The sequence below is a fragment of the Hemiscyllium ocellatum genome, chromosome 14 (genome assembly GCF_020745735.1).
Source record: "Hemiscyllium ocellatum isolate sHemOce1 chromosome 14, sHemOce1.pat.X.cur, whole genome shotgun sequence".
Lineage (NCBI taxonomy): Eukaryota > Metazoa > Chordata > Chondrichthyes > Orectolobiformes > Hemiscylliidae > Hemiscyllium > Hemiscyllium ocellatum.
This window is the reverse complement of record NC_083414.1, coordinates 30,619,117-30,625,116: the sequence shown is the minus strand read 5'-3', so window position 1 is coordinate 30,625,116 and position 6,000 is coordinate 30,619,117.

The window sequence follows — 6,000 nt, the reverse complement described above, 5'->3', positions numbered from 1 at the left end:
GACATGGGCGTTGCTGGCTGGCCAGTATTTATTGCGCCGACTGAGATACCCGAAAATTGAATGGCTTACTAAGCCATTTCGTGATAGTTGAGAGTCAACCACATTGCTGTGGGACTGTCGTCAAACGTAGGCCAGATCAGGTGAGGATTGCAGGTTTCCTTCCCTGAGGGTCATAAGTGAGCCAGATGGGTTTTTCCTGACACTTGGCAACAGTTTCATGGTCATCAATAGATTCTTAATTCCACGTACTTTTTTTTTAAAAAATTAAATTCAAATTCCCTCCTCATAATTTGACCAATGAATTCCAGGTGTCAGTCTTGTAAATCTACAGTGTACTCCCTCCAAGGTCAATATCGCTCACCTAATGTGTGGTGCCTAGATCTGCTCACAATACACCAAGTTATGAGGAGGGGTATTACAAATTAGGTCTGTGTACTCTAGAATTTAATAGATTAAGGTGTGATCTGGTTGAAGCTTTCAAGATTGATACAAACAATTTGGATGAGAATTTAAGAGGCATGGCTGAAGTTTGCAGATGAAACCAAAATTGGTCACGTAGTCAACAGTGAAGAAGATTATCTAAGTTTACAAACGGACCTTGATCAATTGAGCCAATAGGATGAAAGTGACAGATGGAATTTAATTTGGATAAATGTGAGCCATTACAAGCAAGAGCAGAACTTATACAGTTAATGGTAGGGCATTGGGTAATGTTGTCAAACAGAGAGACCCAGGGCTTCAGGTAGACAGGGTGGTTTAGAAGACATTTAGCATGCTTGTCTTCATTGATCAGATGAGTAAAAAGTGAGGTCTGCAGATGCTGGAGATCAGAGCTGAAAATGTGTTGCTGGTTAAAGCACAGCAGGTTAAGCAGCATCCAAGGAACTCGAAATTTGACGTTTCGTGCCAGAGCCCTTCATCAGGATTCCTGATGAAGGGCTATGGCCCGAAACGTCGAATTTCGAGTTCCTTGGATGCTGCCTAACCTGCTGTGCTTTAACCAGCAACACATTTTCAGCTTCATTGATCAGATCATTGAGTATAAGAGTTGGGATGTTATGTTGAGGTTGTACAGGACATTGGTGAGGCCACTTTTGGAATACTGTGTATAGTTATGTTGCCCTGCTGTAGGAAGAATTTTAAATTAGAGAGTGTTCAGAAAAGATTTATAAGGATATTGCCAGGACTGGAGGGTTGAGTTACAGGGAGACGCTGGTGAGAAAGGGACATTTCTCACTAGAGCATAGGAGGTTGGAGGGTCTTCTAGAGGTTTATAAGATTGTGCTAGGCATAGATAAGGTGAATAGTAAATGTCTTTTCCATTGGGTGGAGGAGTTCAAAACCAGGGGTCATGTTCTTAGACAAAGACTTAGGGTCAAACCATTCAAGAGTGATGTTAGGGAGCACTCTTACTCACAAAAGGTGATAGATACTTGAAACGATCTTCCACAGATAGCAGTGGATGCTAGATCCGTTGTTAATTTTAAATCTGATTTTTTTTTAAGCAAATGTATTAAGGGATCTGGGCCAAAGACCACAGATCAGCTGCATTGAATGGCAGAACAGGGTTGAGGGGCTAAATGGCTACTCCTCTTTCTGTGACTGCAGATGGATTTGATGAACTTCAAAAGTACTAGGCTTGAGATGATGTGGAGGTGCCAGTGTTGGACTGGGGTGGACAAGGTCAGAAGTCACATGACACCAGGTTATAGTCCAATAGATTTATTTGAAATCACAAGCTTTCTGAGCTTGCTGCTCCATCATCAGGTGAGTTTCAGACCAAGGTCGTGATTCATATTGGTTCTGCTGACATGGGCATGCAAGGGGATGGTTTGGAGTATCAGTAGGGAATTCAGGAGTTGGTCTAAGATTTATACAATATAGTCAGGAGGCTTGTAATTGTATCTTACTCCTTAGTTCCAAGTGTAACATCAATTGAAACAGATTAGATTCCAACATGTGATTTGAAAATGCAATAGGAAGAGTTACACATTTCTCAGACACTAGTATGAGTTCTGCAGCACGTGGAACCTCTGCTGCTGGGATTGGCTTCGCTTCAATCAAACCAGTTCCATATTATCAATAGAGAAGTTTGAAAAGACGTGTGGAGGCTTTATATTTTAAAAAACCAAAATGGCAAATATAGGGGAAGGTTTAGTAACCATTATAAAGTACAACGTGACCTAAAACAACTGTTTGAATGGAGAAGCTTGACACAGAACAGTGAGTAAACATACTTAAGCAGTTAATGACATCAAAGTAGGGCAGAGAACCAAATGGGAACATATATTTAAAAGTATAAATTGTGTGTTATAAATATTGCAATGTTTATTCATGAAAAGCTGTAGGAAAAAAAAGAATAAAAGTGAAGTACTAAGGATGCTGGAGATCTGAAATAAATGCAGGAGGTGCTGGAAAAACTCAGCAGGTCTGGCAGCATCTCTAGAGAGAAACATAGTTTACATTTCGAGTCCAGTATGGTTGTTCTTCAGAACTTCAGAAAAACAATGGGATAGTCTGATGACTGTTTAGAATATATTCACTTATCTCTGAGAACCATACAAAATCAATATCACATTGAAAAGGTGCATGCAATAACTTTAAGAAGAGGCATGCATGAAACTGGAATTCGTGCCTCTTTGTAATAACTTGCCAGCACTCTTTATACTCTTGCTGGGCAGCTCATAAATTTGGGCAGCAAGGATTGTCAGTCTCATTGTTTAAAGGCACTCTGCCTCTGAAGGTGCATCATGAGTACTTCCCTTTTGTAGTTTAAAAGTGGCAAGCAATGATGTGCTGTCTTCTGGTAACCTTTTCAACTCGCGTTCCTTGGAATGTTTCCTACACAGTGACGTTGACAGTCACAGGAATGCTCAATATATCCTCCTGCTGGGTTCCAACTATTGCAGTCACAGGTGACCCGATACAGTGAGAACATCTTAGCTGAAGCAGAGACACTGGACATTCTAGTTTTTTCTCAGGTTGAAGGAGAAGATACTTTTACAGAAGACCCACATGCTTCCTATATCCCACCCTATTTTGGCCTTCTGTAACAGCAGCTGGAACATACTCCTCCAGTATGTTTAAAAGAAAATCCATCAGTTTTGTTGCAATAAATAGCTGACAGAAAATGCGTGCAAGTTGAACAATAGAAATATTTTTCCAAACAATTATTTCTGTCATGGAAGTCCACAAACTGGTCAAATTTTAAAATTGGTTCAATAGTAAGATGTAAAGAGTAGAATGCAACCCAATGTTTTGACTTTGGAATGACACAAGCTTGTGAATTCCAGAGCGTGTGAGTAATTTCCCTGAGGAGCAGTGAATCATAGAATTACTCTTATAGGTGGTCTTTCTTTTGATCTGTTCCCTTAGTGTCTAGAAAATGACTGTGATAATGATTGTGGCTTGTCTGACTAATTCCTGATTATCTGATCAGCAATGAGGGAGATGGCATCAATTTGATTCTCATGTAGGATTCAAGATTGACCTTTTTTCCTTGTTCCTTAGAGAAGGTGATCCCAATGGAATTTGAGTAGCTTTTTTTTGTTCCATGGTGGTAATCATTAAGTCATTGCATTTCAAACAATGGAATTCCCTTCAATGTTCTCACTCATATTTCTTTGACACAGATGCAGTAACCCAACAAAGATTTAGAAATGTTCTCCTCTCAGGATACAAACAACAATGGCACAGTGTTGTAGAAATGATGAGAATTGTGTGGCAGGGACACCCTAAGTGACTTAATTCTGAGAGTACCAATTAGAATGACCACACATTCACTACTGGTCTGTGCAGATTTGATGTGGACCAGCAGTAGCACAATATTTACAATAGATTTCAGCTTCCAACTTGCAGGAAAACAAGGAACATTAGCATATATTGTGTCTTTTGAAAGCTATATATTTTATTATTCATATGATGACCTCAGATAAGAATCAGAATTTAACCATGACTTGTTACAATGTGCCAATACTTATCAACAAGGTTCATATTTGAATAATCGCCCATTGAACAAATAGGCAGAAAATGATAGTTCCATTCTAACCCTCAGCATTAATATTTGTCGGTTTGTAATCTTGATTAACAGTCAGGTACAGTGCAGATAGAATGCTGCATTGTTCGAGATACTATCCTTTGACTGAGGAATTAACCCAAGGACTCTTTTGTCTGATTCTTTGGTTCAGATCATGCAGCACATCTTAGGGAACTACTTGGTAAAAGATCAGAGAGTTCCTCTTGGAGTTATTTTTTGCTATCAACATAGTCATATATAGTCAATACATATAGTCATATCGTCAATCCAGTGCAGAAACAGACCCTTCAGTTCAAATCATGTTCAAACGTGTCATGACACAACAAGAAATGAGGAGTTGAATACCAGCCTCCTGTCTGAGAGATAGGGACACTACTACAACGCCACAATAGCCCTAGATTCCCCTTGTAGCTTGGCCAACAGTCAATGCTGTAAATACTACATAGCTGAATTGATCGTTTATCTTCTGGTTGTGTAAGGGATGCTGCAGTGGCAGAACGATTCTCTTTCTTGCTTGCTTAGCAACTGTGACTACATTTCAGAAGCACTTCATTTTGTGAAGCATTTGATTTATTTTAACAAGATGAAGTGCAACTCAGAATTTTAAAAATGAGTAATTTCCTTCTGGAGAGAGATGGGTAAGAAGTTCTCTGAGAAAAAATAAAACATAAGAATCCTTAATTACCTCAAGCAAAACAATGTCCTTATTCTATATGCTAATTAACCATATTAGACAAGTTACATAATAAGAATCTTTTCACAAATAACATAAATGATTTGGATTCAACACAATGAGCATTTTGATGTGGAAATATCTGTGAATTTAATACATATGCCATGATTGTTATGTAAAGACCTCAGCTGTTTGTGGTCAGCAAAGGAGCCCATGAGTCAATGTTCCCTCAAGTCTTTTACTTGTCCTGATAGATTAGTGCAGTGTGTAGCCATTTTATATTTCTTTCACAATAATGCCTGTGTGGTAATTTAAAAGACCATGGCCATTGCAAGGAGCTAGTTTATATACTCTTCAATGATTTCAAGAAATTGATGCATTTGTACTCTTCATACAACTTAAATGCTTCACAGAAAGATAAGAGAAGCAGATTCCGGGTAGGGACAGACTAGCTGATAGGGCAGCCTCAGTACACATAAACAACACTCGGACTTTAATATGCAGAATCCAAGAAGACAGAGTAACAAAGGGTTGAATCCATGTAAACAGCATAAGCCATGGAGATAACAGGGCAAACAACCTTAAACCATTCGCCAAGACGAATATTTGGATCATAATGGATTTTGAAATAGTATGGAAGGTGGAATTAGGTAGATCATCTTTGATTGGAGAGATTGGCAGGGCAGGTTTGAAGGGTCAAATAGGTTCCTGTTGCTCCTACTGTGCTTTATCTTTATGAGAAATGTCAATTGGTAATAGGAAAACAGTAGCTGAAAATGTGTTGCTGGAAAAGCGCAGCAGGTCAGGCAGCATTCAAGGAGCAGGAGAATCGACATTTCGGGCATGAGCCTGAAGAGGGGCTCATGCCCGAAACATCGATTCTCCTGTTCCTTGGATGCTGTCTGACCTGCTGTGCTTTTCCAGCGTCACACTCTCATCACACACAAGTTATGTCTCTTAGCTTTCTTTCTCAGCAGTTGCTAACTTTGCCTTTACTTGGAGTGTACCAGCCTCCATGGCTTGTGTTTCTTTTTGGTGCACAGGCACTACAGTGTTAACTTCTAGGCTGTCAGCCTCTGTGGCTTGCTTTTTAGCACACAAGCAGAGGTGGGTAGTTTAGCACAACTGAACTCCCAAGGGTGTAGATATGTCATTGCATGGCGGCGTGGTATGTCAGTCTCACAGTTGCACTGCTTGCTGCTTAAGTGGCAATCACACTGCTATCTGAATGTCAAATGGGAGCAGTCGTCAGTGGGGTCAAGGCGAGCCACAGTCAGTCATGGGGTGACAC